Below are 21,388 nucleotides of genomic sequence, written 5' to 3'. Positions count from 1 at the left end.
GGGAGAGTGTTAGCCTGGTTTTTAGTGTTTTTTTTCTCTATGGCTAAGCCTACAGCTGCTAATGTGACTTTGCCCTCAGTAAATGGAGGACTCTCTCTTCTTTGTTACCAAATGGAAGGGAAAAAACAGCCTGTTTATCTTAGGCTTTGAGTTACTGGCATTCTCACTGTTTCCTCTGTGGGTCTCCACCTTCCCTCAACCTCTTAGACTGAAAAATAAAAGTAGGACAGAAAAATAACACATCTATTTATACCAGGATTTCATGGGAAGAAGTACAAAAACAGGTGCCCTACAATTCCTTCCAACTGTGGGTTTCCTAATTCTTTCCTGAGGATCGTGATGAGGCATTGCCCACACTTGCCAATGAATGTGTTTTTACGTAATCCAGACATGGTAAACTAGCTGCTCTTTTATAGCAAAAGAAAATCTGTGGACAAATACATCAGGCACTGTAAACACTTTGACTTTTTGCTACTTTTTGGAAGCAGTTATTGAGTGATGGGGTTTAAAAGAGATGGGAGACGTGGCACCCACCCTTAAGTAGCTTCCCATCTATTTGGGCAAACAGGACATTCACAGGATAACATGATCAATACTGCGAGTTGGTGTACATTCTGCTCAGGTACAAAGAGGCAGGAATGACCATGGTCTGGGTGGGGAATAATGGTGGAGACAGAGGCCAAGGCAGAAGTGCAAAGGTCCCAGGCGCAGGGTGCAGGGTGCTGGGATGTCGGGTCGGGGTATCCAGGCTTCACTCTGGAATTCTGCCCAGCTCTGATGACTCCATGCCTGTGGAGGAATTTGATGGATTCGACCCAAGCTCCAAATCACGAGAACACATTTGAGCTGGACCTCAGTGAATCTTATCACTTAGACAATGGATGACTGATTCATGGATTTGCTTCTAAGGGGGTGGCACTAACTAGACTTGCCTGGTACATGAAACCCAATGGGCTTATACCGTCATTTAGTCAGGATGATACTTGCCTCCAATTATGAAAGAGCTCAGTGATAAAATTAGGAAGTCGTTTGTCAAAATATGTAAGCTGTAACTACAAGGGCAGACTGAGCAGAGGCCCCTGGGCAGGTAGAGGGGGTCGGTGGGGTGCGGAGGGTCTGGGGCACTGACAGGGGAGTCCTGCTGCGTCTCACACCCACATGGATCAGCATTTACAATAAAGGACAAGCTCGTTATGGAAATTGTTAACACATTTAAAAAATTAATATTTTTAAAAAGAGACAGTCATTCTTGACTTGCCGGCTAACATTGTTTGAGCAATATAACACCTATTTAAGAAGAAACCAATAGATGTTTACTCAGAAGAGAGTCAATACCAAACACTCTGGGTTAGTCAGGACACATTTTTTTGTTATTGATCAGAAATAGGTCATATGCCCTGGCTGGTGTGTCTCAGTGGATTGAGTGCCAGCCTGCAAACCAAAAGGTCACCAGTTCAATTCCCAGTCAGGGCACGTGCCTGGGTTGAGGGCCAGGTCCCCAGTTGGGGGCATGTGAGAGGCAACTTATCAATGTATCTCTTGTACATCTTTGTTTCTCCCTCTCTTTCTCCCCCCTTCCCCTCTCTCTAAAATCAATAAATAAAATCTTTAAAAAAAATTTTTTAATAGGTCATAAACATAGCCTGTGTATGAAACATAAAAAGGAGAATCACGTAAAAGTAGACAATGGAATTTGTCTGTATCAGTGGCTTTACAAATGTCATGGAGAAAAGAATGCATGGTCCACTTTCACATTTAGAGATGACACTAAGTTCGTCTAAAAATGAAAAGACCAACGCAGCAAGAACAAGCCACAAGAATCTTTTCTTATAAAAGTACCATATAATGTCAGGTGGCCTCCAGCATGAAAAGGTTGAACTCCCAGTTGCAATGCAGCGAAGCAGACGAAGCAGACAGGGAACTAATGAGCTGTTGTGCATAGTGAGCATTCTCAGAATGCCAGAAGTGAACAAGAAGACATTTTATTTCCCAAGACAGAACCTGGTGTGGGAGCTGCTGGTTGAGGCCATAACTGGAGTCAGAAAAAATGCAGAGGAAGCATGAGACATGATGAGTGGGTGGTGTGGGGAGACAGGAAACTTTTTACAGGGCTTCAGCGGTGCTGTTGGGACGTCCAGTGCCATTTGATTCTCGATCCTTTGAATGGGATCTGCTGTTGCTTTGGCTTTTAGGATCTTTTTCCAGGTCTTCCCAAATTTCGCAATAGTGACTCTTGGTGGAGGTTTTTTTAATTCATTGTGCTGTGGTCCAATAGACTGCTGCAATCTAGAAAATTATGTTTTTTTTTGTTTTTTTTTTTCCTTTTTTTTATTTTGGTTTTTCAATTACAGTTGTCCCCTTTTCCCCTAATTTCTCTCCCCCACCCAACCCACCCCCTCTCCCGCAATCATATCCCTCCCCGTTGTCCATGTCCACGAGTCTTTTATACAGGCTCTTTGACTAAACCCTTCCCTTACTTATCCCCCTTCTCTCCCTCTCCCCTCCCCCCTATTGACTGCTATTCTGCTCTTTGTTCTATTTAGTTCCTTTGTTTGTGTTGTTCTTTAGTTTCCTGTATTAGGTGATATCATATGGTATCTGTCTTTCATTGCTTGGCTTATTTCACTAAGCGTAATTCTCTCTAGTTCCATCCATGTTGTCGCAAATGGCAGGAGTTCCTTCTTTCTTTCTGCTACATAGTATTCCATTGTGTAAATGTACCACAGCTTTTTGATCCACTCATCTACAGATGGGCACTTAGGTTGTTTCCAGCACTTAGCCATTGTAAACAGTGCTGCAATGAACATAGGAGTGCATAAGTTCTTTTGAATTGGTGTTTCAAGATTCTTCGGGTATAATCCTAGTAGTGGGATCGCTGGTTCAAAAGGCAGTTCCATTTTTAGTTTTTTGAGGAAATTCCATACTGTTTTCCACAGTGGCAGCACCAGTCTGCATTCCCACCAACAGTGCACTAGGGTTCCCATTTCTCCACATTCTCTCCAGCACTTGCTGTTTGTTGATGATGGCCATTCTGACAGGTGTAAAATGGTATCTCATTGTGGTTTTTATTTGCATCTCCCTGATGGCTAATGATGTTGAGCATTTTTTCATGTGTCTGTGGACCTTCTGTATGTCCTCTTTGGAGAAGAAAATTATGTTTTTTTGTTCTGGCAATTTTATTGTTCAGTCTTCTTGATAATTTCTCCTATGTCTGCCTTTGCTTTCTTTCTGGAAATCCTATTAGTTGGCTGTGGGATTCTAGGATTGATTGATTTTTCTTTTTCCTTCTATTCAATCTCTTAAACTTCATTTGTTCTGCTCTCTGAGAGATTTCCTTAATTCTACATCCAGCTATCCTTTGTAATATATATTTTTTTCATTGTAGCTATCATAATTTATAAGAGCTCTCCAATTCTTTTAGCCTCTAATCTCATTTCATGGTTGCAATATTTTTAATCTCTCTCAGAGTGGGTCAAATTATACTTTGTTCCTTGCATTTGTACATTTCCTTGGCTCCAGTGTTGGCTTGTTTGAGCTGCTTTTCACTGTGGAGACTTTCCTTTGAAAGCCTGTGATGACTGGAGCTTGCAAACTCCTGGGGTGACTAGGGGGGAGTTGACTCTTTGGTTGGCATGCTCCCCAGTATCAGTGTCTGTTGATCATGTCTCTGTGTTACTGTCAGTATTTAGCCAGAAAAGGGGAGCAAAGGGAACTAGACATTGAGCTTAATAAACTGGGGAACATAAGCCTGTTTGCTTCACCTGGAAGCTACGGCTTCACACTCCAGGGGGCCACATTATTGATCCACCAAGGGGATTAACACTCCTCTGTTCTTTGCCCTTCCAGTACTGGGTTGTTGGGGGGGGAGGGGCAGGGGGTGGTCACAGAGGGAGGTGCTGGACTATAGAGGCTCTCAGCCTAAGTAGAGGATATAAACCCATCCAAAAGCCCATGAAAGTCTGAGAAGTTGATTCGTCATTTTGAGAAGGCATGTGGCCCATCCTAAACCCAAGTTAATATGATCCTAGGAGAACAAAGAATCTCTCTCTCTCTCTCTCTCTCTCTCTCTCTCTCTCTCTCTCTCTCTCTCTCTCCCCCCACACTTGTAGGGTAGATGCACCTGCTCTCTCCACGGCCATGTGGCCCTTTCAACCACATGTGGGGATGCATCTCCACGCCAGGCTCCAGGAGGGAGTCTGAATACCAAAGCATAGCAATGGGCTGCAGCTGGAAACACACGCTAAGCTAGCCAGATAATGGGCTGGACTGGACTTTAATATGGAGCATAAATTCCAGGCCATGGCTCCATCCTGGCCCTACTGAAGACAAGACTGGCCTTTTTCCTTGGCAGGACAGAGGGAGATGGCACATTGGAAGTCCAGGGGGCAACTTCTACTTCCATATGAATAAGGCATCTTGCCACCCCACAGTCTCCCACACGTGGGACCGTGAATGCTTTCCTTGTGATCCTGTAGCAGAACCTAGTTTCCAACAACAACATCTAGATGTCTCAGTGCAAACACTGCCCCCTGGTGTGGGGGTGGGTGAAGTCAACATATTTGGAGCAAAATGGCTTAAGGGGGCTCCTAGTGGGAGGTGGACCTCAACTTGGCCTCCTCACTGTTTGAGGTGTGGCACGTCTCCTCTGCCTTCCATTGTGAGTGATGTCTTCAGGATTTGGGGGGTTGTTTGTTTGTTTGCTTTGCTCTCTGTTCCATTTTTCTACAGAATAAACCCTTCCGCTTCAGGGACAGGTAGGCTGTTAAAGCTGACTTCAAGGTACGGTGGAGAGGATATATGTGTTCTTATATCCCCCAACAATGCCTTTCTTCAGCCTCTTATCTTGCACCACCTTCAAGTCCTAATTATTTCTGCAGTTCTGTGACATAAACTGACTTTAATTATTGGCCTCTCCTTTGCCTGAATTTGCTATTTGGACATCCCATTTATGCTAATTTTCTCATCAATTTTTTAAAATAACTGATAGTCAGTTTATTCAAAAAGATTGATTTACGCATCTGTAATGGTGACTTCAACCTCAAGTCCTGGATCAATACTGATGGAAGTAACCGGCTTAACAATCTCAAGAGGTCTGTGCAAGTCAATGAGTCACTGTGGATCCTCATCTGAAAAAGATCTCAAGTCTTAGAGCCTTCACACAGGGGAGGAAGTGATTCTGAGTCTTGGTAGGCATCCAAAGTGGTCATTCTGCTTTGAGATTCTTTTTCTTTTCACCTCTGATCAAGTCAGCACACACCTTCTCCAAGGACTTTACGTTGCGGTTGGTTAGAGTAATTCTAATTCAGTGAATCACCACCTCTGGTTCCAGCAGGACTCTTTCCGATATCTTTGAAAGCCTGGCTGGAGCACACCTTCCTGGCAGGCTTATTCCTCAGTGACAAGGAACAGAGCGGGGTCAGGAGCAGGAATGGAGCTGCACTGCAGATGCAACCACCTTTTCCTCAGAGTCTCATCAACTTGTATCCAACATTTTCATCCAAACAATTCCCAAAACATTGCTGGTATCTGCCATGTGCTATCATCTCCTTCCTCCAAATCTTTTCCTCTGAATTCCTTCATAGGGTAGCTGTTGGAGCTTATATGAGTCTTTATTCAAATTTTTCCTGCTCTTCTAAAAGAACATGAAGAGGAAATTACTCAGTTTAAATTTACTTATAAAAATATTGAAAAGAGCGAGAATGGAGATGGAAGAGAGTTTGGTCTGCATGCCTGCATTTATTGTTCACACTGGCTGGAATCTGGAGTCATCTGAAGTTAAGTGCTTCATCTCTCTGATTGGCCTGACTATTTTATCAGCAATTAGCTGGCATGGAGCCATGGCTGCGTTGTTTTGGTGCACAGTCTGCCCATCAGCAAGGCTGTGGGTGGGGGGAATGAGATGACTTTGGGAATCACCACTGTGTTGACATGCGTGCATCCAGAGCCCTTTCCAGACGTTATGGGAGCAGCAAACCTTATTGTCCCGTGGTCCATCTTGGCCTCCAGCTCCTGCCCCTCTGAGCCAAGGGGTTCCTAATGACAACCACTGTCTCTCCGTTCCCACAGGCACCTGTTCCTTTCCCCTGTTGGGGTCATCTCCCTTTACTCTCCTGGGCCACATGGGTACCAGCCTCTGCCTATGGATGTCTCTTCCCGTAGCCTCCAGGACTGAAACGGTCATTCAAGGAGCACTGGGGGCGGGGGGGGACAGAGTTAAAATGCTTAGATCACTGACGTGACTCAAGTCCTAAGGTTTTCCCCACCCCCACCCACCACAGGTTTCTCAGCCATTTTTTCCTTTTCCTTTTCCTTTCCATTCTTCTTCTCCTCTCCTTCTCTTTCCTCCTTTAAAAAATTGTGCGTGGTATACATATAGGAAAGTGCACTAATGTTAAGTGTATGCTGGGTAAATGTATGTGTGTGCAACTACAACTCAGATAAAAATACAGATCACTGCCCTCACCTCAGAAGGCTGTCCCTCCTCGATCAACCCCCACCCCTTCCCCAAGGCAACCTCTGTTCTGACTCCTATCCCCATCCATTGCTTTTGCTTATTCTTGAATTTCATACATAGTTCTCCATTTACTCAGGTCTCTGTCTTTCTCAGTATGATGTTATCACTTCCTCAACTAAATTTCTTAAAGGGAAATAAATCTATGAGATATTGGTCTTATGAAATATGGCATCTGACTTCACCCTCCTGGGTTAAGTATTACTGTCCTCCCTTTACAAATGACAAAGTCAAAACCAAGAGGCTAAATAATCAGCTTGAGCTCAGTCACTTTCTCACATGAAAGCAGCAGAATCCAGATTTCAGTTCAGGCTGGACTGCCTCCAGACTCACAGCTCTTTCCTCTATAAACTAAAATCTCAACAAACACCTTCTGCTCATGAACAAAACTCAATGCAGAAGTCTTTGGTGTAGCAGGGAAATATTACTAAAGTTTGTATGGGCTGTAGGAACTTCTCTGCATATTTTGAGAAATATGCGGTGGTATATTTTGCTGGGAAGCAAAATCTCAACAGATTGAGAACTGTTCTGGGAAAATGGCAGTTTTACTACTTATTTTTATACATCAGAATCAAAGGGCAAGACATAAGAGGGTTACATGAAATTCACTGGTGTTAAATTAGAGAGGCGGGAGAAAGCAAAGCAGGAGGGGGGGTGCGGGAATCTCTGGGATTGGATAAAAAGTAAAAGGAATAGACACACACTTCTTTTACACAGGCAGGTACAGGATAGTTAAAACAGTTAACACGATGAAATAACAGTGAGGGGGTTTGCGATTTCTGCTCTGGTGGGATGGTTGTGCTTTGAGGGGCCTGGAAAAAAGGAAATTAATATTCCAAAGGTATATTATCAGGTATGTTTTTGTAGATGAAAAAAAAATGACAACAGCTCAGTTAAGGTAAAGATTGACCTGTGTTAGGGAAAAATACTGGCCTAGCATGTGACTATCCACCATGACCTGCTTTTAGTTAGAAAGTTTTAACTTCAGACTATCCTGTGTGGTGGTTCTTTAGGTCTCTGAGTTTGTAAGGCCACTACACAGGCCTTCATGAGTGTGTCAGTTGTTGTATGTGGCCCCTTTTTCGCCCACACTTACCTTCGTATGTACTCCCACCTGGTTCTTCCTTCCTCCTGAGACACCTTTCAAATTCTGTCTGAAACTGGCCTCAAATTTCCCATGCTGATGATGGACTTGCACCATCAGAAATAAAGGTCAATTTCCCATTCTTCCCAGAAGAGGGCAGTAAATTCCACACTAATTGGTTAGGCCCTGAACTCTTAAGTTGAAGAATTCTGCCTAACTCAAATTCCAGTGAGACTTGATGCAGATGCCTATTCACTAATGATTGTGAACCTTACACATACTTACAAACTTTTAGTAATATTTATTTTCTAAATCCTGTTCTACCTTCCCCCTTGGCACTCAACTACACCCTTATCTTCCCCTCCCACTTCAGCCTGCCTGAACCAAGCCTCTCACTGTGCCCTGCTTCTGACCTCTTCCCAGCTCTGAAGGGAGTGGGTGAAGATTCTGTTTTCTCTGCACTCTGTTTTCTTCCAAGACAATCCTAAAAAGTTGTTTAGCAGTTTGTGTGAATGACTTACTTCATAGTAACTGTTAATGGCTGACTTCAAGCAACAAACATTGCCTACCATCTGAATAGTACTGGGCAAATCTATATGAGAATTTTTAAAATAACATTTAAGACTATAAGTTTTAATAGCTAACACTAAGTGCCAGGCATGTTTTAAACATAGGAGCCTTTAACAGTGGAAAACTGTTACGATGGGAAATTGTAACCCACACCACAAGTCTTTTGACCTTGTTTCTGTAAGTGCTGACTCTGACTAATATGTAGCTTGTAGATGAACAGCGTGTTTGTATAAGAATCCTAGGAACTAACTTCAAAAGATACAGACTCGGGCCTTCAGGCATCCTAGCTCCAGGAGATTTGCTGACCTTCAACCATGAATCCAGCATGACGCACACTGGACAGTCACTTGCCTTATCGGAATGGACTGTGTTCATCTGCATGTACAGAAATTTGCAACCCCCTCCCTTGATCTCTTTGTTCTGTTTCCCTCTCCCTCCTTATAAAAACCTCTGCCTCCACTGGGAGGTAGAATAGGCTTTGACACATGAGTCCCTCATCTTCCAGATGGCTGGCATCTGCAAATAAGCCACTTTCCTTTACATCGGCACCTGCTTTCAAAGCAACAGGCAGCCAGTCCTGTGTTCAGTTACAAGTCCACAGAGGCAGTTGCAACCCCCACCCACCCATAGCCTTACAGGTGTCAGCGAGCTTCAAGTTCACGGTGCAAACAGAGTGCAGGTGGTGGAGACCTTGGTACCCAGCACAACCACTGAGGAAGGTGATCTCTGCAGCTCAACAGCTTGCTTTGGTGCCAAACTTTCTTAGAACTGAGGTCAGGGGGAGCAGAGCCTTTCCCTGACCTACTTAAACCTCATGAAAGTGAGTGACACCCCCATCCCCTCCGCTGCCACCTCTGATGTCCTGCGGCCTTCATGGCTCTGTCACTCACCTGGAATCTTACATACTCTGCCTGGTGTTTCATCTTTACTTTTCTGAGTGTGTGAATGGTATCTCCCCAAGCCAGAGTGTGGGCTCCATCAGGGAGTTGCCCACTATGCTGCCCACTTTTTGAGCTTCTTAGAACTTCCTATGGTTCATGAGCTTAGAATTTCTTGACGGGTTGGAACTGAGCATCAGAGTCCCATCGCAGGCGCTCACTAGCTGGCATCTCCCCAGTCCGGGGCACCTCTGAAACAGGGAGGTTGGCCCTTACCGATCCTGTTGCTCTAGATTCTGTACATCCCACTTCATCTTTTTGGGGGTCTGTGTAGAGAAATGCTGAGTGACAAAACCAGCAATTACTTGGGGTTACAAAGGGGAACCGGGAAATGATTTATTGACCCGTGGTTGGCAAATCTGTTTAATTTCTGTTTTTTTGCTTTTGAATATGGACATTTTCCATGTCAATATCAGACCAGTTCTCAGCAGTCAAAGGGGGACAGGAAGTTTTGGTTGGAGAAGTTCCCAGGAGGCTCCCTGCAGCACCCGAATGGCCTCTGCCTCCCTCTTCAGAAACAGAGGCATTACAGGTGGGGTCCCTGACAGGCTGTGGAGAATGGGAGAACATGGCTCCTCAAAGGGCCAGAGGACCAGTCACCAGCAGAGCCTTCCTCAGCATGACTGAACTCCAGCCAGACCTGCATGTCCTAGAATTTCCTTTTCCCCCATCTCCTGTCCCTGGATCCAGCCCTTCAGGGGCCTGATCACCCTTTCCAAGGGGACAGCCACGCCTTATTCAACAAGCCATCTAATGCATGTGGGAAAAGACTCCAGGCCTCAGGGTTCAAATACTCCAGCTGCAAATCCCTGCGCTCCTGTTGTTCACCATGAGTACTCAAGAGAGCGCCACTCGCAGGCCTGTATGTGGAGGTGTGGCTAACACCTGAGCCAGAGCCCTGGGGCCAGTGGAGTTGCATGTGCCAAGGCGCAAATGGTACTGAGCCTGTTGACAGACACGAACTTTGGGAAGACTTCCCTCCTTTCCAGAACATCTTTGTGAGTTTAGCTGGGTCCTCTGGAGGCTGGATTTTCACCCAGAGGAGTGACGACTGGTGGGGAAGGAGGCAAAGCCCCAGAGTGCAGGACACACTGGCCTCTCAGCATCCCCTGGCATTAATGGAGATGCAGAGTCTGAAAATCAGATCTCACTTTAGGAAGCCAGACCAGGGAAGGAGGAAAACAGACACATTCACAGGCTGAATTCATCCCTACAAATGCCTCCATGAGTCACCATGAGTCCAGCCCCACAGAGGGGAAGCCCACACAGCTTGACTCACTGCCATGTGACTAGCATGTGTGAGTACAAATCGAGGGAAAAGATTCACATAAATGAATGAAACATTTTCCAGCTTCGCTTGCATTGGTGTAGGGCCCCACCTGGCAGAACATGCAGGCAGCACCTCGCTGGTGTCTGCTGCTAGTGTCTTCACCAAAGCTGGCAGAGGGTACAGAAATTAGAGCTGGTCTGTGTCCTCGGGTGTCTTAAAATCCAGTGGAGGAGACCAGACCTTAGCACAGAAAATGTTTGGAGAGTAATTCAGATAACATCTGTGTGACCTAGACAGATTACATGGTCATTCTGGGCCTGTTTCTCTATTTCCCAAGGCAGAGCAGAGATGTTCCTGCTTTCAGCAAGAATCACAGACTCTTAACACAGACAGAGACCCGAGGGGTGTGTTAGGCCAACTCCCCTTCCTCCAGCCTCTTTTGCTTACACACCTCTTTTCACGGGGATCTCACCACCCCTCTGTCACCCATTCTGAGGTGGGAAGGAGATTAAACATCCAGAGAGATCAGGGAAAGCTGCGCACTGGCCCAGGGAACCGGGACACCCCTGCGTGGCATCCTCTCTGTGCTACCAGCTTAGAACAGGGCAGGGAGGTTGGGAGGTGGGGGAATGGAAGCATCTGTTTCTCTGCCTAGTCGTGTGGCCTGCCTGGGCCAGCTGCACCCTCCATGCCTGGCCTACACTGATTCTTCAGACTGGAATGTGTTTCCCTTATACCACACAGAAAGCTTGTGATCAAAGTTTCCCTCCTCAGGGACATCTTCTCTGATTTATCCAGGCAGGTTCACTCCTCTCTCTTCACTTGCCTCTGCTATAGCAGGAGTGCTTAACGCAGCCACTGTATTTTTATAGCCACCTCCCTCACTAGACTCCAAGTTCTCCAGGTCGATCATTGGGTCTCATATCCACCTTGCCATCCTGAGTATCTGTTATAGACCCAGCATGTAGTGAGCAGTCAGTTAATACTTGTTGTTATGACCCATCTACATATGGATATAGATAAAACATACACACACTCCTGTCCCCATGGCCCCGTCTCTCCTCTCTCCTGTCCTCCCTTCATCCCTCCTTCCTTCATTTCCTGTTACAAGCTCTTGCCTGTGGAGGACAGACCAGGATGCCCTCAGAATAAGCTGTAGTTATAAGAGGAAGTTCAGAATTTCCCATAAAGCTCTTGAAAAATTAAAGTTTGGGGCAAATATAAATTTAGCAGTTAGTAACAGCAACTTACAAATGAAAAATAAGTTAAAATTTTTAATTGTTTGACAAGAACATCTGGATTTCTAAGTAAAAGAAGTGAAGCTGTTTGTTAAACATTATCCCCATCCTTACTTCCATCTCTCAGTCCAGTCAATAACCTTTTTTGTTTTGTAGCACTCAGATTAATTATGAGTAAGTGGTGAATGCGCTAAACTGTATTATACCCAGAGGTATCTGCCGAGGGGGATTCCTGAGGTGGCATGAGAGGAGGTCAGCATTAGAAGTCCTTCACCCATGCACCCCCACCACTTACACCCTCATCCCCCTGTACCCAGAGGTGTGTGCAGCCTACTCTGCGAGGAATATTGTAATCCATGACCTTGCAATCAACCAAGAGTAAAAGAGTGCTTCCTCACAACCTGATGGGAATTAATTTCCAGACTTAGCTTGAAGCTCTGGGGCTAACCTTGTCACCCCAATTCCCTTCTTGTTGGGAACGCCAGAGTGCTCTGTGGCAATCCAGCCAGCAGGGGGCGCCCGAACCTTCCACAGCTCAGAACAGGCTCTGAGCCCCAGGCATCCCTAACTCATCCAGAGCTGGAGCAGAGGGCTCCCACCCGCACACAGGACCTGGTCTGCCCGCACCCTTCCGGGATCATGGAGGTTCTTGGACTTTTCTGGAGTCACAATTAGGGGAATTTCAGTAATCTCCACTGTGGGGAACTAAAAAGTTCCTCAGCTGAAGTCTTACTAACTGGCATCCTAAAGTTCTGCTTGGCATGGCCTCACCATCCTATAATAGTTGTTTACTCCTTACTAGGGCAACGACCCTCTTGCTGTTCCTGGGATTGTTGTCCTGCAGTTTAACTCATATCTACCAGATAACACCCAAGCTGCAGCTGCGTTCCCACCGAATGAAAAATTCCTCCTCTCCTGAGCTATAAGAATACTGTTTTGACTAAGAATAAATGAGACTTGATCAGAGCACTGTCTTGTCTCCATTCTTTGTGCCTCTTGTCCCTTTCTCAGCCTCACTCCCCCTCTAGGGTCCTCGTTGCTCGACCTGTGGGACGGGTCAAGTGGCGCCCAACGTGGGGCCCGAGAACGGGGGACTCAGTGAAGGACACCGTTCGAGGAGCCGGCCAAGTAGAGAAGAGGAAAAGGCTACGCGGGAACCTGCCGCATTGACCTCACCTCGGTAAGTGAACGGCGATCATGGGTCAAGAAATGAGCCGACATGAGCTTTTTGTTGAACAGCTCGGACAGGCATTAAAGGCACGAGGAGTAAAGGTTAAAGTAAAACAGTTGCTGAAATATTTTGATTATATCAAACACTTATGTCCCTGGTTTCCCACTGAAGGGAACATTGATCCACAACGGTGGAAAAGAGTAGGAGATGCTTTAAAAGACTTTTATGATACATTTGGTCCAGAGAAGGTTCCTGTAACTGCCTTCTGTTATTGGAATCTAATAGATGAACTCCTATCTCAAAGGCATAGTGATCCTGTAGTAGCTAATGTAGTAGAAAAAGGTCAAAATATCTTAGAGACAGAGCATAAGGAGGAAAGTAGAAAATATAAGGGAAATAACAGCCGAGAGGAGGATGATTTAATATCTCTTGAGAGTGACGGTGAGGACAAGGTAGTCAAACCGAAAGGAGAACAGAACAGTCCAAAGAGTAAGCTGTCAAAGGGTCAGACTACTGAAGGGGGAGCTGCGGCACCTAAAGAAGTGTCGGTAAAATCAAAAAAGAAGTTATATCCAGACCTATCAGAATATACTGCAAATAATTCTGATGAGGAAGAGGTTGATTGGGATAGCTTGGCGGAAGAGGCAGCCAGATACAATAACCTTGGCTGTCCGCCTCTGAAAACAAGGCCACTGCCCTATACCTCACCCTCTGCTCCCCCCTCTGCGTACCCTGTCCTTGATCCTCGAAAAGAACTGAGGGATAAAATTGAACATTTAAAAGAACAAATAAAATTAGAGAAGGAACATCAGGAATTAATAAGACAATTAGAGGGGCTAAAAATAGGAAAGCAGAAAAAAGAAATTGAGCCTTCTCTGGAGGGCCCTCCGAGCCAGAGGCCCCCAGTCAGAGGAGCAGCCCCCAAAATACCCCAAAATACCCCAATACTAGGCTTAGAAGAAATGGAAGCATTTCCGGTATCAGAAACAGTAGATGCCCAGGGACAGGCCTGGCGACACCACACTGGATTTGATTTCAAAGTCATAAAAGAATTGAAAATAGCAGTAGCTCAATACGGAGCCACGGCTCCTTACACTATGGCCATCTTAGAATCGGTCACAAATCAGTGGCTCACTCCAAGTGATTGGCAAACTTTGGCTCGAGCGACCCTAGCTGGAGGAGACTATCGTCTATGGAAATCAGAATATGTAGAAATCTGTAAGGATACTGCTAGACGCAATATGCAGGCAAATAATGGGTGGAATTTTGATATGTTAATTGGAGAAGGCAACTATGCAATTAGTGACACTCAAATGCAATATGATCCAGGACTTTTTGCTCAAATTCAGTCAGCAGGTACAAGAGCATGGAGGAAGCTCCCCACTAAGGGTGATATGAGCTCCTCTCTCACTAACATTAAACAAGGACCAGATGAGCCTTTTGCAGATTTTGTCCATAGACTCATTACTGCAGCTGGTAGAATTTTTGGCAGCGCCGATGCAGGCACAGATTTTGTCAAGCAATTGGCCTTCGAAAATGCAAATGCTGCCTGCCAGGCAGCTATTAGGCCATACAAAAAGAAAACTGATTTAAGCGGCTATATACGCTTGTGCTCTGACATCGGAGCGGCCTACCAACAAGGCCTCGCCATGGCTGCAGCAATGCAGGCTTTTACTGTAAAACAATTTCTAGCTCAACAAGGGAAGAACAAATGTTTTAATTGTGGAGAAACTAGTCATTTTGCAAGAAATTGCAAAGGGAAAAAAGAATCAAATAGTAAAGCTCCAGCTCCGGGGTTATGTCCTAGATGCAAAAAGGGAAATCATTGGGCAAAGGAATGTAGATCTAAAACGGATGTCCAAGGCAACAGCCTGCCACCTATGCAGGGAAACGGGAAGAGGGGCCAGCCCCAGGCCCCCAAACCCAAACAAATCTATGGGGCAGTAAGCTTTGTTCCATCAACCAGCAATCCGTTTCGGGCCTCCTCAGAGCCACAGCAGGAAGCGCAGGATTGGACCTCAGTTCCTCCACCCATACAGTATTAACCCCAGAAATGGGGGTTCAGGCTCTTCCCACGGGAATATTTGGCCCTCTTCCCGATAATACCTTTGGTTTAATAATAGGCCGCAGTAGTTCGACCATGAACGGTCTGCAGGTCCTCCCAGGAGTCATAGATAATGATTTTGCCGGAGAAATCAAGGTCATGGTTTCCTCCCCTAAACATATTAACACCATTGCTTCAGGCCAAAGATTTGCACAATTACTGCTCCTGCCTTTACTCTCTACTGCTAATACTGCCGTCTCGCAGTACAGAGGCAATCGAGGATTTGGATCCTCTGACGTTTTCTGGGCTAAAATTATTTCAGCACAAAAACCCACTATGCCACTATGGCTAGACGGCAAGGAGTTCTCTGGCCTAATAGACACTGGGACAGATGTTACAATTATAAAAAGAGAAGATTGGCCTGAAGCCTGGCCCTTAGACACAACCATGACTCACTTAAAGGGAATAGGACAAAGTCAGAACCCTGAAAGAAGCTCTAAATTATTAACTTGGAAAGATCAGGAGGGAAACCAAGGTACCATTCAACCATATGTTATAGCCGGTCTGCCTATAAATCTTTGGGGAAGGGACCTCCTATCTCAAATGGGGCTAATAATGGGGAGTCTCAACACCACTATCACTGCCCAAATGTTAAAAGCAGGATACATACCAGGTCAGGGACTAGGAAAGAATAGCACAGGTATAACGGCACCTATAAACACTCCTCCAAAAAATGACAGAGCAGGTTTAGGCCATTTTTCTTAGGGGCCATTGACACTCCTATGGCCCATGCTGAAAAAATTACTTGGCTCTCCGATGAGCCGGTATCGGTCGATCAATGGCCTCTTACTAGTAAAAAATTGCTAGCCGCACAACAGTTGGTACAGGAGCAACTCGAGGCTGGCCATATTGTCCCCAGTAACTCTCCATGGAACACCCCTATTTTTGTTATCAAAAAGAAATCAGGCAAGTGGCGATTACTACAAGATCTGAGAGCAGTGAATCGGACTATGGTGCTCATGGGAGCCCTACAACCAGGGCTCCCTTCACCCATTGCCATACCATTAGGCTATTTCAAAGTAGTCATAGACTTAAAGGACTGTTTTTTCACCATTCCCTTACATCCAGAAGATCAAAAGCGCTTTGCATTTAGCCTGCCAGAAACAAATTTTAGGGCGCCCATGAAAAGATTTCAGTGGCGTGTCCTGCCCCAAGGAATGGCAAATAGTCCTACTTTGTGTCAATCTTTTGTAGCCACAGCTCTACAATCTATAAGAAACCGCTGGCCTGACATGTACATAATACATTATATAGATGATATATTAATTGCAGGCAAGACAGGAACTGAAGTTTTAAAATGCTATGATGAAATTTGCATTGCTCTACAAAACAATGGTTTAGAAATAGCTCCTGACAAGGTACAACTCACGGACCCGTATAATTATCTAGGCTTTCAACTGAGAGGGTCCCAAGTATCTTCACAAAAATTAGAATTAAGATTAGACAAACTTAAGACACTGAATGACTTCCAAAAACTTCTAGGTGACATCAATTGGCTAATGCCCTATTTGAAAATCAGTAAAGGGGAACTTAAGCCACTATATGATATCCTTCACGGGGACGCTAATCCCACATCCCCCCGTGAACTCTCCCCTGAAGGGAGACAGGCTATACACAAGGTTGAACATGCTATTCATTCCCAGGCTACTACTTTTATAAATTATGACAAACCTCTAAAATTTATCATATGTAGAACAACACTCTCCCCTACTGCCGTATTTTGGCAAACAGCACCTCTTATGTGGATCCATCTACCGGCCACTCCTAAAAAGGTCATTGAACCGTATTATCAATCTGTAGCTGAGCTCATTATAAAAGGCCGTGATCAGGGTAAATGCTATTTTGGCAAGGAGCCAGACATAATAATCCAACCCTATACCCTTGATCAAATTAATTAGCTCATGCAATCTACTGATTCTTGGCCCATTTCTCTGGCTTCCTTTAAGGGGACGTTAGATAATCACTATCCTCCAGACAAACTCATTGAGTTCGCTAACAGGCATGAGTTTGTTTTTCCCCTACGCACGGCATCACAGCCGATAGCAAATGCCTTATTAGTATTCACTGATGGGTCGTCCACTGGCATAGCAGCTTATACATATCTAGATAAAGAGGTATCATTTATGACCAAAAGCACCTCTGCTCAAATAACAGAGCTGCAAGCAGTACTGGCGGTTTTTTCTGCTTTCCCCGACCGTCCGCTTAACATATACACTGATAGTGCTTACATTGCACACTCTGTACCCTTACTAGAGACGGCTGGCCAAATAAAGAGCACCTCCAATGCTGGAGAACTGTTTAGACAATTACAAAAATTAATCATTCAAAGGTTACATTCATTTTACATTGGACACTTACGTGCTCATTCCGGATTACCAGGTCCTCTAGCTGAAGGAAACCAAAAAGCTGATTTAGCCACCCGAACCCCCCAGGTCTCTCAATTATTTGTGGCCAATAACAGCATTCAGGACAAACTCACTGCTGCACAAAATAGCCATCAACTACATCACCTTAATACAAAAACATTACGTCTTATGCATCACATCACAAAAGAACAAGCTAGGCAAATAGTAAAGAATTGCCCATCATGTGCTATCCATTTACCAACCCCTCATCTAGGAGTAAATCCTAGAGGGCTAATTCCTAACGCTCTATGGCAAATGGATGTTACCCATTTTTCTGACTTTGGCAATCTTAAATACATACATGTTACTATAGATACCTATAGTGGATTCATTTTTGCTTCCCTTCAAACGGGCGAAGCCACCAAACATGTCATTAGCCATATGCTGGCCACATTTGCAGTATTAGGATGTCCCCAACAACTAAAAACAGATAATGGGCCGGGATACACTAGCTCTAATTTCTCTCAGTTTTGCAAACGTCTCAACATCCAACACATTACAGGTATCCCTTATAATCCACAAGGGCAAGGAATAGTAGAAAGGGCAAATCAGACTCTTAAAATTACTTTAAATAAAATAAAAAAGGGGGAATGGTATCCCACGAGGGGGTCACCAAGAAACATCCTTTCCCATGCCCTCTTTATACTCAATTTTTTAAATTTAGATGCCAGTGGCCAGTCTGCAGCCACTCGCTTTTGGCAAACTGAAACTGAAAAGCAATTCGCTTCGGTTTTGTGGAAAGATCCACTAACTAATTCCTGGCATGGCCCAGACCCAGTACTTATCTGGGGCCGGGGATCAGTGTGCATTTACTCTAAAGAAATGAAGTCCGCCAGATGGCTACCAGAACGTCTGGTTAAACAAATAAATAGCAAGTCTGACACAATAAATAACCACCACTAAACCCAGGGATAAGGATTTACCCTGAGGAAAATTTCCTTATCTTCTATTTCAGGACATGTTCAAGAAGAATGTAATCCTGCTGCTCGGGATACTACTGCATTTTTGCCCGGACATAGAAGGTGGCCTTGGGGGGCCGCAAAATGGAGATCCCTACCTTGCATTATTCGGGCCCCCCTGCAGCTGTGGGGGAGGTATTGCCACCAATTACGCCACACCCAGTCACTATACCAAAATTGTAGATTGTGGCACAAAAAAGGCCTATCTCATATATGACATGACCTTTGCAGGGGTCTCTGAACAAAGGTGGTATTGTGTAAATAAGCCTCCTGTCATACCCGCTACTAATGGCAAACCAGGAGCATGTCCCAAGGAATGCACCACCATCTATAATCAGATGCATTCTACCTGTTATGAGTCAGTACAGGAATGTACCTCCTCTAATGTCATTTATTTTACTGCCATACTACAGAAAGTACAAAATGCTATTGACCAAGGAGACTGGGGGTCTAACCCTTCACCAATTGGGTCTACTAAGTATCTACAGGCCTCTTGCCAAGGCACTGTTGGAAAGCCAGTATGCTGGCATAAGAAGGCCCCTGTACATGTTTCTGATGGTGGTGGTCCTCAAGATAGAATAAGAGAAATCTCAGTACAAAAACAAATAGAACACCTCATAACAAACCTGCATCCAAAAATCAATTACCACCCTCTGGCGTTACCTAAACCACGGGGTATAGATCTAGATACCCAGACCACTGACATCTTGACGGCCACCCACAGAGCCCTTATCATCTCCAACCCCCAACTAGCTGCAGACTGCTGGCTATGTATGACTTTAGGCACACCTATGCCCTTAGCCATTCCTGCTAATATTGCCTCCTTTAATAAGTCTCATCAAAATTGTAGCCCCAGCTTGCCCTTTTGAGTACAGCCCATGTATTTTCCTGCTTCCCTCTGCCTCCAAGGTAAGTCTCAAAATAATAGCTTTGATATTCATGTTGGATTTGTTGAATTTGCTAACTGTAGTAGCATAGTGAACCATGGCAGCTCCCTCTGCCCAGGCAAAGGGCAGGTGTTTGTTTGTAGAGGAAATTTAGCATTTTCATCCTTGCCCAACAATTGGACAGGAATATGCGTCCTAGCTACCTTATTGCCAGACATAGATATAATTTCCGGAGATGACCCTGTTCCCATTCCCAGTTTTGACTACATTGCAGGTCGCCACAAAAGAGCAGTATCATTCATCCCCCTACTAGTAGGGTTAGGCGTTTCAGGAGCGTTAGCTACAGGGACAACAGGGTTAGGAATTGCAGTTCACTCCTACACAAAGCTCTCTAATCAGCTAATCGATGATGTTCAAGCTTTGTCCAGCACTATTAATGACATCCAAGATCAGTTAGACTCCCTAGCTGAAGTAGTTCTCCAAAATAGGAGGGGACTAGACCTGCTAACAGCAGAACAGGGAGGAATATGCTTGGCTTTGCAGGAACGTTGCTGCTTCTATGCCAACAAATCGGGCATCGTCCAAGACAAAATAAAGAAGCTGCAGGAAGACCTAGTGAAAAGAAGAAGAGAACTCTTTGAAAATCCCCTGTGGAGCGGACTTAATGGGGCCCTTCCCTATCTCCTCCCACTTTTAGGACCTCTCTTAGGGCTACTCCTGCTGCTATCCTTAGGAGCTTTCATTTTCAATAAGGTGATGGCCTTTATCAAGCAACAAATAGATGCCATAAAAATGCAGCCAATACAGGTCCATTATCATAAATTAGAACAAGCTGAGACTGCAACTTACCATGATGCTCATACACGTAACTAATGCCTCGGTGAGCTGGACTGGACAGTCAATGACGGGCAACTGGAGACCACATGCCTTGCCAGCCGCCGCCTAAGACAGGTATCTGGCCAGAAAGAAGCTGCCTTAGATAACCAATGACGGGTAAGGTAAGGCTGGCTCCGTGTGGTGATCTCCTGACCTAAGACAGGCGCAGTCCCCGCGAGGCTCTCAGCTTACATAAGATAAAAAAGGGGGACCTGTGGGGAACTAAAAAGTTCCTCAGCTGAAGTCTTACTAACTGGCATCCTAAAGTTCTGCTTGGCATGGCCTCACCATCCCATAATAGTTGTTTACTCCTTACTAGGGCAACGACCCTCTTGCTGTTCCTGGGATTGTTGTCCTGCAGTTTAACTCATATCTACCAGATAACGCCCAAGCTGCAGCTGCGTTCCCACCGAATGAAAAATTCCTCCTCTCCTGAGCTATAAGAATACTGTTTTGACTAAGAATAAATGAGACTTGATCAGAGCACTGTCTTGTCTCCATTCTTTGTGCCTCTTGTCCCTTTCTCATCCTCACTCCCCCTCTAGGGTCCTCGTTGCTCGACCTGCGGGACGGGTCACTCCACCAGTGGGAATCTGAGGGGCAAGCCTGCCAGCACTGCGCACTTCACAGTGTCTGGATTTAAGTTGTGGGCGTCTTTTCAGTATAGTTACACAAGGCAGAGCATATTCCCCTTGTCCAGCCCAGAAATGCACGCCAGCCTCAGTGTGAGAAAGTATTAGGATGACAAAGTGAGCACCCACAGAAGCAGCAGTCACCCTCTGGGCCCTGGTTGACATCTGTGGTTGGTCCAGATCAGAGCTTTTCGCCTGTACCTCCCAGAGCTCTATGTGATCCATGGAGATGGGTGGACGAAGTCTGGGGTCACCCAAAATGCTCATCTGAAATCTGCCTTAAACAAAGGATTATGCTGCTTGAAGAGCAAAGGCACAAGGTGGGGGACCACTGCTCTGGATGGTCTCTGAGCTCTCCTACGAGCCTCTTACTCTCCCCACCAGGATGGTTGAGTGACCCTCGTGAATATTCACACTGAGATGCTGGGATGGCACAGTTTCCACCCCTCTCTGTACAAGGCCCCTCCCAATTTAATAACAGGAATTCAGCTTCCTCTTGGATTTCTTGGCAAGTTGGCGAGAGAAGTGTTGGGAGTGAAAGGGGTTCTGAGCCTGCCATGGGGAGCAGTGGGGAGCAGAGAAGTGGGGAGCAGAGGCATCTGTTACATGCCCCGTGCTGCGCGAGGGGCTGGTGTAAACCACAGAGATTGATCTGGCCTGTGAGGGGTTCTTTGCCTGGTTGGAGAGGGCTGGGTGCTCATTCTTGCAGGTAGGTGGATGTGATGTTAAGCCTGTAAGTTGCA

At 45.4% G+C, this 21,388-nt stretch overlaps 1 pseudogene; it reads right to left on the bottom strand.

Annotated features, from left to right (window-relative positions):
- Positions 1-5,010: 5,010 nt before the first annotated feature.
- Positions 5,011-21,388, bottom strand: part of LOC150000170 (uncharacterized) — a 33,536-nt pseudogene continuing 17,158 nt past the window's right edge.

Source organism: Furipterus horrens, unplaced genomic scaffold (genome assembly GCF_987537825.1).
Source record: "Furipterus horrens unplaced genomic scaffold, mFurHor1.1.pri manual_scaffold_10, whole genome shotgun sequence".
In the NCBI taxonomy this organism is placed as follows: domain Eukaryota; kingdom Metazoa; phylum Chordata; class Mammalia; order Chiroptera; family Furipteridae; genus Furipterus; species Furipterus horrens.
Note: the sequence above shows the minus strand (reverse complement) of the source record. Positions and strands in the feature narration are given on the sequence as shown.